Source organism: Myotis daubentonii, chromosome 1 (assembly GCF_963259705.1).
Source record: "Myotis daubentonii chromosome 1, mMyoDau2.1, whole genome shotgun sequence".
NCBI classification, from domain to species: domain Eukaryota; kingdom Metazoa; phylum Chordata; class Mammalia; order Chiroptera; family Vespertilionidae; genus Myotis; species Myotis daubentonii.
This window is the reverse complement of record NC_081840.1, coordinates 156,219,116-156,230,860: the sequence shown is the minus strand read 5'-3', so window position 1 is coordinate 156,230,860 and position 11,745 is coordinate 156,219,116. Positions and strand designations below refer to the sequence as shown.

The 11,745-nt window shown below is 44.1% G+C and overlaps 1 pseudogene; it reads left to right on the top strand.

Annotated features, from left to right (window-relative positions):
* The first annotated feature begins 5,887 nt into the window (after positions 1-5,887).
* LOC132237314 (chromatin target of PRMT1 protein-like) lies at positions 5,888-8,513 on the top strand (annotated as a pseudogene).
* The last annotated feature ends 3,232 nt before the right edge of the window (positions 8,514-11,745 follow it).

Genomic DNA, 11,745 nt, shown 5'->3' with positions numbered 1-11,745 from the left:
GGGACCAGCACTGTCTGCCAGCAGGAATACGGGTTCCTCTACAAACAAGCCATTAGTAGAATCCAGTTCATATCCAGAAAGCTCGCTGTGAGAGAGCCTGGGAAATGTGATAATTTGAAGGCTTCTGCAATGTATGAAATCGCATAAAAAGGAGGTTGGAATGGATCTTGAGTGCCATGCCCACCTACCAGACTTGGTATGTCCAAAACCTACCATGTATAAAATATAAAATTATTGATTCCTCCACACCTTCACAAAGCTGTGCATTACCACTCTTAATGTCTACGGACTTGATATAATATCTCATTGATTTAGTTTTGCATTTCTTTAATTATGAATCAGATTGAAAATCTTTAGATTTGCTTGTTAGCCGTTTTTATTTTTTTCCTATATCTGTATTCGTTAGCTACTACCCCCAAAACTCAGTGGCTTAAAGCAACAGCTGTTAATTATTTCTCAGAGTCTACAGACCAGCTGGGTAGTTTTTCTGATCCTAGCCAAACTCTGCCAGTAGCTAGGCTCACTCATGCATCTGCAGTCAGCTTGTGGATCACTTGAGCTGGATGGCTTGGGATGGAGTTGTCTGTGCCTCCCCCCTGTGGTCTCTTCCTCTGTTAGGCTGACCTAGGCTTATTTTCATGAATGTGGCAGGGGACCGAGAAAGACTGGAGAGCTTTTTTGATCTTTGCTCTGTTTGGGCAGATACTGCCCTCCCACTGGCCAAAGTGCAGCGTCATTGTTGCAGGGCACCAACCAGTGCCTGGATACAAAGAGGCCATAGGTTGGGATCATTTATGAAATCCTCTTGCATTTTTTAAAATTTATCCTTATTGTTGATTGCATTGTATTTTGACTGATGATTTGTTGATTTGTAAAAGTCCTTTTTCTATTGAGTTAATTATCTCTACACAAAATCAGATAGTAACTATAAAATTGTTGGTATACATTTAGAAGTGAAAAGAAAACCAGACTATAGCATTGCAGAGAAAACCTATATATCTTCTTTTTTTCTAAAAAGCCTCTTGAATAGGTATGGGCATTACACAAGGCTAACAACTAAAAGGCTTGGAGTGGGAAGACACAGACAACATGGATGGTATAGGTTACTGTGATAACTCAGCTATTAAGAATTTTAGAGTTTATTTTCATCTGGGGGCTTATTTTCCGCGTTTTGCTGAAAATCCACAACTAAGATTCAGGTAAACGTAAAAGACACAGGAAGAAAACCCACCTTGCGGATAATCCTGCCCCTGGGAAAATCGCTCTTGGTCTCTCACATCCTTCCCATGCTTAGCTAACTCAATTTTATCATTTAACATTAGACGAACAAAAATTGCTCGGTAAGAAAGGTCTGCAAGTAAAGAAAAATACTCCAGAAAATAATTGTTCCTTCTCAGAGCTTCCATAGCACTCTAGTCACACTTCCTTGGTAGCCTACATTAGTTAGGATATAAATTCTGCGCCTATAGCTAAGGCCTAAAGTAGCAGTGGCATAAACACAAGCTTATTCTCTCCCCGTAAGAGCCTGGGCAAAACCAACCTGGTGTGAGTTAGGTCAGTGAGCCAGGCTCCTGGTGGTTCTGCCATCTTGAGGGGGCCAGGGCCCTCTTCTGTGGGGCCAGGATTGCTCATGGTCAGTAAAGGGGACAAGGATGGGTCACGCCCCCTTTTTTTAAGAAGGCAAGTACATCATTTCCATTCAAGTCCCATTGGCCACAGCTTAACCACACAATCCTAGAAGAGAAGCAAAGTTGGGAGGCAGTTAGGGTCCTGCTACATTCCCTTAGCAGAGACACACACTCCTTAATCTCAGGCGTAAAGTTCTAGAGAGCAGAGAGTAGCCTTACTAACGCTTCTGAAGTTGTGAGGGGCCCGAGGCCACCTGTGAAGATGGTGTCAGAGTGAGGAACAGTCTGCAACTATGTAGAGCCTGATGGGGTTCCCCGCGCTACTGCTACCAGCCTTGTGACCTAAAGTGGCTTACTTCAACTCCCTGCTCTTGGGTTCCTGCAAAGGAGCAACGATGGCACTTCCTTCCTGGGCTTATTGTGAGGACGAATGGGCTAGTGCAAGGGTGGGGAATGTCCAGTCCACGGGCCATATAAGGCCCAAGAAATCATTTGGTCTGGCCATGCCAGGACATTAGTAAGTTAATTAAATGTTTGACCAAATACAGCAGTTTTTAAGTTAATGATTTTATATGACCCACAAATGATAAAATAGGTTATAAAAGGTTCCCCACCCCTGAGCTAGTGCTTGTGATGCCTGGCACTAGTGAATGTTAGCCATTGTGTCATTAATAACAATATGACAACCAGCACAGACTCCTTGTCAAAGGTGAATGAAAACATCACCATTAACAGCAGCAAGACTGAGAGGAAGGGCTGACGTCAGAGTAGTTGTGGAGGCACCATATGTATTTCTTTCTCCTTCCTTCCTTGGGCACCTCCATTTCCTTTATCAAAAAGAATGCTTGATCTCAATCTTTCTTCATGCCAAGAAGTTAATAAATTAAAAATACAAATTTTACCAATCCCTGAGATCAGGTTATTTAAACCAAGTAAACAGGGGTCTCAAGATGTAAAGGAAGATTTTTTAAAATTGATTTTAGAGAGAGAGAGAAACATCAATTTGTTGTTCCACTTATTTATGCATTCATTGGTTGCTTCTTGTATGGGCCCTAACCAGAGATCCAACCTGCAATCTTGGTGTATCAGACAACACTCTAACCAACCGAGCTACCCGGCCAGGGCTGTAAAGAGAGATTTTTAAAAAATGTATTCCATCTGGGCCTTCACTCAAACCTTCGTAATTTAGAAGTTTTCTGACCCTTTCATGACTATTTTATTAATGTTATTTCCTTTCGACATCTCAAATAGGTCTACTTTTCTCCATGTCCACTGCTACTACACAAGTTCTAGCCAGTGTCCTCTTGTTCCAGGTGCTGTGATGCGTAACTTCTGACCCCAGAGTTTAAGAGGGTGAAACAGCCCATCACGCTCATGGATTCCGTGGGTCAGGGATCGAGACCAGGCATGACGGGTGACTCGTATTTGCTCCACGGTGCTCTTGTTTGGAGCCTGAGTTTTTCACATGGGCTCCGCCCAGGGGGTCTCTCCATAATATGAGCTTTCACAGGGTGGAGGCTGGTTCCCAGGATGAGCATATGAGAATTTGGGGGCGGGGGCCCGCAAGGCAGGCAGGAGGAAGCTGGTCACCTTTCTTATCTCATTGAGAGCCAAGCACTTTCTTTCTTTTTTTAATATGTTTTATTGATTTTTTACAGAGAGGAAGGGGAGGGATAGAGAGTCATTAACATCGATGAGAGAGAAACATCGATCAGCTGCCTCCTGCACACCCCCTACTGGGGATGTGCCCACAACCAAGGTACATGCCCTTGACCGGAATCAAACCTAGGACCCTTCAGCCCCCAGGCCGATGCTCTATCCACTGAGCCAAACCGATCAGGGCAAGCCAAGCACTTTCACTTCCCCACTTTCCATTTTTTCAGGGCTAGCCAACCATCTTCTTTTTTTTCCCCATCACCATTTATCCCCTTGTGCCCTCTTGCACCTCTACCCACCCTTTCTCTCACCCTCTCTGCGTAATCACTACACTGTTGTCCCTGCCCATGAATGCTGGCCAAGAATCTTAAACAATCTGGTTTTAAGGGGAAGGAAGTAGACTCCGCCTTATCACAGGGAGTGGCCAAGTTCCAGAACAGCAGGTGGGACCAGAAATGCTGAACACTTTTCAAACCTAGACTTGGCCACTCTCTTGCCTGAATTACTATAATGACTTTTGTACTTCCCTTCATATAAATCTCATGTAGCGGCCTGAAAAAGCCTGTGACTGATTAGCTCGTGTCCCTCCCTGGTTCAAAATCCTTCACTTGGAATAAAGCCCAGTTTAGTACTGCCTGCGAGTCCGCACAGCCCAGCTTGCCTCCTGAGCATCCGTGTAGGGAGCCCCTCTCTCTAGGTCATGCTTCATATCACAGACCTTCTTTCAGTTCCTCAAACAGACCAACTTTTCTTCTACCTCTGTTGCCGGGAGCCGGTCCATGCTTGCTGTTTCAAGGGACCTGGCATATATGGCATACTGTCCTTAATATGTTTGCTCACCTTCTTGGCACTATGTGTTTTAACCAAGGTCTCTGAGAAAGGTTGTTTCCCCAGGTAGGGATTTTCCCCTGAAGTTAGGGAGGGAATAAAACCTCTTAACTAAGTGCCAGGCGGGTAATTAATCACTTTAACTACGAACAATCATGGTTAAGCTACATAATCTTTACTCCCTGGAATGGAGATAAGAAACGCCCTAACCTTTGTAATAGAGATTGATAGGATTGAATCAACTGGTATAAATACAGATGTGACAAGACAGAAAGAGACAGAATTCAGAACACAGAGCCTACACAGAACATTCTCTAGAGACAGAAGAACTTCGCTGGAGAGAACATGGCAAAAGATCCTGGACTGAACCTGACTACAGAAATTGGCAAGAGAACCTGACTAGAACCTGGTGACTGAACCTGGCTGGAGAACCTGGAGAACCTGGCTGGAGAACCCAGCAAGAGAACATGGACAAAGAACCTGGCTAGAGATCCTAGGCAGAACTTCTCTGGAGATCCTGGCTAGAGATCCTGGCTAGGCTGCTGATCAACTGAACACTGTCTGAACGCTGTCTCCATGTCATTCCTTCTTCGCCAACTCCGTCCACACCTTTGGGGACCCCTGGACCCGCTGGGGCTGGACCCCAGCACTCTGTCTTCCTGGAAACTTATCTCCCTGCCTTTTCATGTGGTCTAGCCCTGTTTATACTGGTCCCTGAATGTCACTCCCTCACAGAAGCCTTCCCTGGTCTCAGTCTAAATGCAGGCCCTTCTCTCTTAGCACTTTGTTAATATTCCTTCATGTAACTGTTCATGATTTCTTGAATAATGGTTGTCTTTCCCATAAAACTATATTCCATAAGATTGGGGTTCATGTCTGTTTGTGCTTGGCATAATGAAAGCCCTCCAAAAACATCTGTTGAATGAATTAATGGTCGAGGCGAGGAGCACTGCAAAAAGCATGTCTCTACCCTCAAGAATCTGGTCTAGGTTTGGACACCGAGCAGGAGTTGGCGGCAGTGGCTGTGGTAGGACAGAGGAAAGGTAAGATAGGGCAGGCTAGGTGAGCAGGCAGACTGGCTGACCAGACAGCCAGTCAACAACGAACTAATCTAGCAGTCTACCACTTACACATTTAATGAACTGCCAAACAAGTTAACCTGGGCCCAACCACCAGCAACTCAGGTTCGGCAGGTCCCGCCCGCCTGCCACAGCTGTGATGGCACCCCTGGGAGGAGCACTGGTGTCCTTTTCCTTCCATCCTCGGGATTTGAAAATGGCTGCACACTCAGCATTGGAAGTTGTGTTAAAAAGCATCACCAGCCCTAACTGGTTTGGCTCAGTGGATAGAGTGTTGGCCTGCGGACTGAAGGGTCCCAGGTTTGATTCCGGTCAAGGGCATGTGCCTTGGTTGTGGGCACATACCCGGTAGGGAGTGTGCAGGAGGCAGCTGATCGATGTTTCTGTCTCATCAATGTTTCTAACTCTCTATCCCTCTCCCTTCCTCTCTGTGAAAAAATCAATAAAATATATTTTTTTAAAGCATCACCAAGCCCTGGCTGGTGTTTCTCAGTGGTTAGAGCATCGGCCCACACACCAGAGGGTCATGGGTTTGATTCCCGATCAAGGGTATGTACCTAGATTCCATCCTTGGTCAGTCCAGCTGGGGTGCGTTCAGGAGGCAACCGATGACGTGTCTCTCACATTGATGTTTTTTCTCTCCTTTCCTCTCTCTCTAGAAATCATAAAAACATATACTGAAGTGAGGATTAACAACAACGAAAACTTAAGCAGACTTTATATGCAAGTCCAGACAGTGGCTATGGAGGGATATGTCCAAGCTGTGGCTAGACACCTGGAGGGTGGTGCCAAGCAACTAAGAGCTTAAGCAGCATCTGGGTAAGGGTAACATCCAGGCACAGGCCAGCCTGTAGAGACCCTGGCCAGGGAAGTGATCAGAGGACAAGGCCTGCCCATAAACCAGAGAGGCTTGCCCAGGGAAGACTGCGTGGGGGGTATGCTGTGAGAACCCTACTTAGGGGCAGGATGTTACTCTGAGGTCAAAACCTGCTCCAAGGTGGATGAACCATAGTTCTCCCAATGGCTTAAGAGGTAGTGGTGGAGGTTGTGGAGGTCCTGGGAGAGGGGCCCTAGGGCCTGGAGCTATGGGTCGCGGTAGAATTGGTGGTGGAAGTTGGAGTATGATAGGTCAGGGAAGAGAGGTCTTTGGAGGCAGAGGCTGAGGTCCTGGATGAGGAAGAGGTGCCTTTGCTGCTCACCCTGTACTAACCATGGAGTAGCTGGACAGCCAGTTGGATGCAAATATGTCAAAAACAAAAGGACACCTGGGTGCCAAGTTAGATGCCTACATGGCACAAACGAAAGCTAGTGATTGAGGCCTGCCTACCCTCCTGGGAGAGACTCTGTTATCACATCTGTAAATAACCCGAGATAACAGATGAGAAGAAACCTACCTGATTGATGCTGGGAGTACCTATCACAATGGACTGTGGACTTACCTGCCACCAGTTTATGCATTAGTGTGTTCCTTTTACTTTTTCAATACTGTATTGTATGAAACCCTTTTTTCCCTCTGCCTTGAGTTTTGTTTTGTTTTGTTGTTTTGGGTTTTTTGTTTTTTTCTCTCCCAGACTTCTTTTTGAACATGAATATGTCGGTTCTCTTTCCATCTCTGCCTCCCCTCACCTGTCGTATATGCTTTGATATTCTCACATTTCCTCTGTTTATCTCTGTACCTCCTGAAAAAAATCCATCAATGTTCCTTCTCAATGCCTAGGTTTCTGAGATACAGTCTTGTTCTATATCGCCTTAATAGCCTCTTAGAAGTATTTAGGAAATCTGGAGTTCAAAAATGCATTCTGCAAACACATGAGTAATTACTTTACAGTGTTAGGACAGCCGCCATGCCTCTAGGCAATATAAAATTTTCAGCTCCATTAGAATCTTATGGAACCACCATTGTATATGTGGTCCATCATTAACTAAAATGTCGTTATGTGGTATATGACTGTAATTGAAACCATACAGCACTGCCTTCTCTTACTACTAGTAATATTCATTAGATGTCCTAACGTGTTTTTTGGTGTGTGTTTTTAAAGCTTTTTTTAAAAAAATATATTTTATTGATTTTTTGCAGAGAGGAAGGGAGAGGGATAGAGAGCTAGAAACATCGATGAGAGAGAAACATCAATCAGCTGCCTCCTACACACCCCCCACTGGGGATATGCCTGCAACCAAGGTACATGCCCTTGACTAGAATCAAACCCGGGACCCCTGAGTCCGCAGGCCAACGCTCTATTCACTGAGCCAAACTGGTCAGGGCCCTAACGTGTTTTTTAATGGCTTGAGGACCTCATTTCATTTTAGCACTGAATATTCCATTTTCTGGATGTATCAGTTTATTTATCCATTCACCTACTGAAGGACTTCTCGATTGCTTCCAAGTTTTGGCAATTATTAATCAATTGCTGCAATCATACATGTGCAGGTTTTTGTGTGGACATAATTTTCAACTTCTGTAAATATCGAAAAGTGCAATGCCTGGATCATATGGTAAGAGTATATTTAGTTTTGTAAGAAATGCCAAGCTATCTTCCAAAGCGGCTATATCATTTTGCATTCCTGTTGTTCCACATCCTCACCAGTATGTGGTGGTGTCAGTGTTTTGGATTTTGGCCATTCTGGTAGGTATGCAGTGACATCTCAGTATTGTTTTAATTTTCAATTCTCTAATCTATATATATAAAAGGCTGATGTGCAAAGTGTCCCCTTGGGACTTTGACTCGGAGACCGGGAGTTTAATCTTTCGTTATGATGTGCACTGACCACCAGGGGGCAGCATGGAATGAAGGAAGTCCCTGGCCAGCAGCCGGCAGCTGGGGAAGCTAGGCTCTAGCTGGCAGCCAGAAAGCCCCCATTGGCCCTGATTGCTGGCTAGGCCTAGGGACCCTACCCACGCACAAATTTTGTGCACTGGGCCTCTAGTGTCAAAGATACTCATAGTTGAGTATCTTTTCAAATTGATGTCTATTCAGATCTTTGGCCCATTAAAAACATCAGATTGTTTTCTTTTTTTGCCAAGAATATGATAGAAAAGAGCTCTGCATTTAACCACAAATAAACCTTTATTTGCAGAACTCTAAAAAAAGCATTCTGCCCTGGTCTATGTGGCTCAGTTGGTTGGGTGTGGTCAAGGCACATGCCCAGGTTGTGGGCTCAATTCCCAGTAGGGGGCATGCAGGAAGCAGCCAATTGATGTTTGTCTCTTATAGATGTTTCTCTCTCCCTAAAATCAATTTAAAAACATACTTTTTAAAATGCATTTTGCCATGTCACTATTTTAGTATAGTAAATTAAGAGCATTGACCTAGCCACAGGGCCACATAAGAGGTTATACATGGCCCTAACGGGTTTGGCTCAGTGGATAGAGCGTCGGCCTGCGGACTGAAGGGTCCCAGGTTCGATTCCAGTCAGGGGCATGTACTTTGGTTGCGGGCACATCCCCAGTTAGGGGTGTGCAGGAGGCAGCTGATCCGATGTTTCTCTCTCATCGATGTTTCTAACTCTCTATCCCTCTCCCTTCCTCTCTGTAAAAAATCAATAAAATATATTTTAAAAAAAAAAAAGAGGTTATACATGGTAGCAGCTCTGATTTGAGTAAAGCTGCTACCATGTACATTGACACCCATAATGTATGTGCATACTTTCTACTCTGAAATAAGATTTATAAACTTTCCTCTTGACTTTGCATCATGTAAAGGGATACTATTGGGTTGGTTAAGCAGATGCTTCAGAAGGGAAAGGGATGGGAGAACTATGGCAGGCACCTGCTGGGGAGGGGTCAGAAGATGCCCATGCTGAATGTAATTCTTATATTTATCCCAAACCAGTCTTGGGCTTCTCCATACATTGGCTTTGTTTTACCCTCTTATTTCCCTTGAAGGCTTAAGTTCAACCACATTCTGTCAACTGTTCTAGTCTCAGTGGTATCTTGTAGTTCTGGTTTATTATAACAAGAAATTGTTCTCTCAAATACAAAAAAAAAAAAAGAAAGAAAGAAAGAGAGAGAGAGAGAGAATCTGATCTAAAAGAGCAAGGCTTGTAGTGAACTGTGTGATGGGTCCAATGGATCAGGGCCATGAAAAAGCTACACTACACAGGAAGGGCTATAGGAAGCAGCATTTCTCTCATGAGAGAAATGGCATTTGGGCTGGGATTTGAAGGATGGAAATAATTTTGATTTATGGAGATGATTGGAAAGGGCCTTCTAAATAGAGACAACAGCAAGGATGTGATATAATGAGACTGGGGTTGCCAGATGAATAGGGTTCCTGGACCCCCAATTCCAACTTGGGGTTAGGTTTCCCCCCCGCTCCCCCAACAGACAATTCTCAGACACCAGCAGAATGTTCTAAGAATTCAACTCAATTCTGACACACTCTAACAGGAGAAAGCATTAGATTCTACAGCACAGGTTAAGAGTTCAGCCCACAACTCCCCACACATGCACATTCAGATACCAGCCACAGTCCAGGCTCTGGCCCCCTCCAACACAGCATGGCAATTGCAAGTCCATGTTGTTGTGGTACTTCTGACCAACTAACTATAGTTTGCAGATTCCCACAATCCTGTTCTTGCATTCAATTAATTTGCTAGAATGGCTCACAGAACTCAGGAAACCATGTTTACTCACTAGATTACCATTCATTACAAATGAAAATAAAGGATACAAATCAATAACCAGATGAAGAGATACATAGGGTGAGGTCCCCAACAAAGAAGCTTGGGAAATATTCTGATTCCCCAATGTAGCAACTCCAAAAAAGGGCCAAGGAGCTGTCCTGGGTTTTATGGATCATTACATAGTCATGATTGACTAAGTCGTTGGCCATTGGCTATTGAACTCAACCTCCAGCCTGGAGAAATGGGGGAGATGAGACTGGAAGTTCCAATTCTCTAATCTTAGGGTTGGCAACCAGCCCCACCCTTGGGTGGGATCTAAAGTCACTCCTTAACAAAAGACATCTCCTTCACTCTCAACACTTAGGACATGTCAAGGTTTTGGTGACTGTGAGCCAGGAACTGTTGGTGAAGACCCACTATCTTATAAATCACAATATAGTACCAGATAAGATGCAGTTCAATTTTAATTCCAGATTAGCAACAAATACGTTTTTAGGGCATGTCCCAGATACTGCATGGAAGACATTTGTACTAAAGAATTTGTTGTTCATCTGAAATTCAAATTCACTTGGGTGTGCCCATCTTTTCATTTTTGAGGTTTGGCAATCCTGAATCACATACTAATGTACCAAGCTTGCCTCCCCTGAGCAGCTGTCCACAAGTGGTGCCACCACCTGAAGTCCTGGGTTTCTAGCCTCACAAACTGGGAAAAGACAGCATGAAAAGTCACTTGGCTCTTCTGTGGACAGGCCTGTACATGGCCCACCTCAACCCGGGCCACATTCCAGTAGCAAAACCAGACAGGTTGCTCCACTCAGACACAGAAGGGCGGGCAAATGTTTTCCTGTGTCCCCAGAGTTCGATGCCTTCTCTGGAGAGCAGATGCGTAGAATGAGAGAAGGGAACATAGGGTTGGCACCAGAGAACTCTTGTGTTTTAATTACTATTCATGAGACTTTGGACCAAATTACACAGTTGTTTTCATTTGTAAAAAAGCCACAATACCCCGCCCCCTTGCAGTATTGTCAGAGTTCAGTGCTTGGCACATAGAAGGCACTGACTGAAGAGTTGTTACTACAGTATTGTATTTTGTCATTAAAAATATCTCCATGACTTGCCATGTGTGGTTTTGGTTTCCCCAATAGCAACATAGAACAGCAGTATCGGAATTTTTCATATCTTAGATTTTTCAATTTAAGAAACCATCGATTCCAGTTAAGGCTCAGCAAAGTTCAGTAACTTGGCGAGCCCTTAGAGCAAGTGTCTCAAAGAGCAGCAGGCACCCTGCTCTCAGTCAACAGGGTGAGCCATTCACCAAAAGTCACACATTTCCACATGAATGGTTCAGCTGCAAATAGTTGGGAGATTTTTTTCTTTCTTTTAAATATCAGAATTGTGCCTTTGCTCAAATTTCAGTTTCCCACTGCAGTTGCCTGAATATAATCCAGTGAAAGAAAAACCTAAGCAATATTCTTTTCTTTTTTTTATCTTTATTGTTGAAAATATTACATAAGTCCTCCTTTTCTCCCCATTGACATCTTTCAGCCTGCTCTGGTCCCCTCCCCAGGTCCTCATCACCCCATTGTCTATGTCCACAGGTTATGCATTTATGCATACAAGGTCATTGGTTGATCTCTTTCCACCCACCCTCCCCTGCCTTCCCTCAGAGGTTGGACAGTCTGTTCATGCTTCTATGTCTCTGGGTCTATTTTTGTTCATCAGTTTCTTTTGTTCATTTGATTCCACATATGAGTGAGATCATATGGCACTTACCTTTCTCTGACTGGCTTATTTTTTATTCACTTATCTGATGAGCACTTAGACTATTTCCAAATCTTAGCTATTGTAGATTGTACTGTTACGAACATAGGGGTGCATATATTCTTTCTGATGAGTATTTCGGGATTTTTAGGATAAATTCCTAGAAGTGG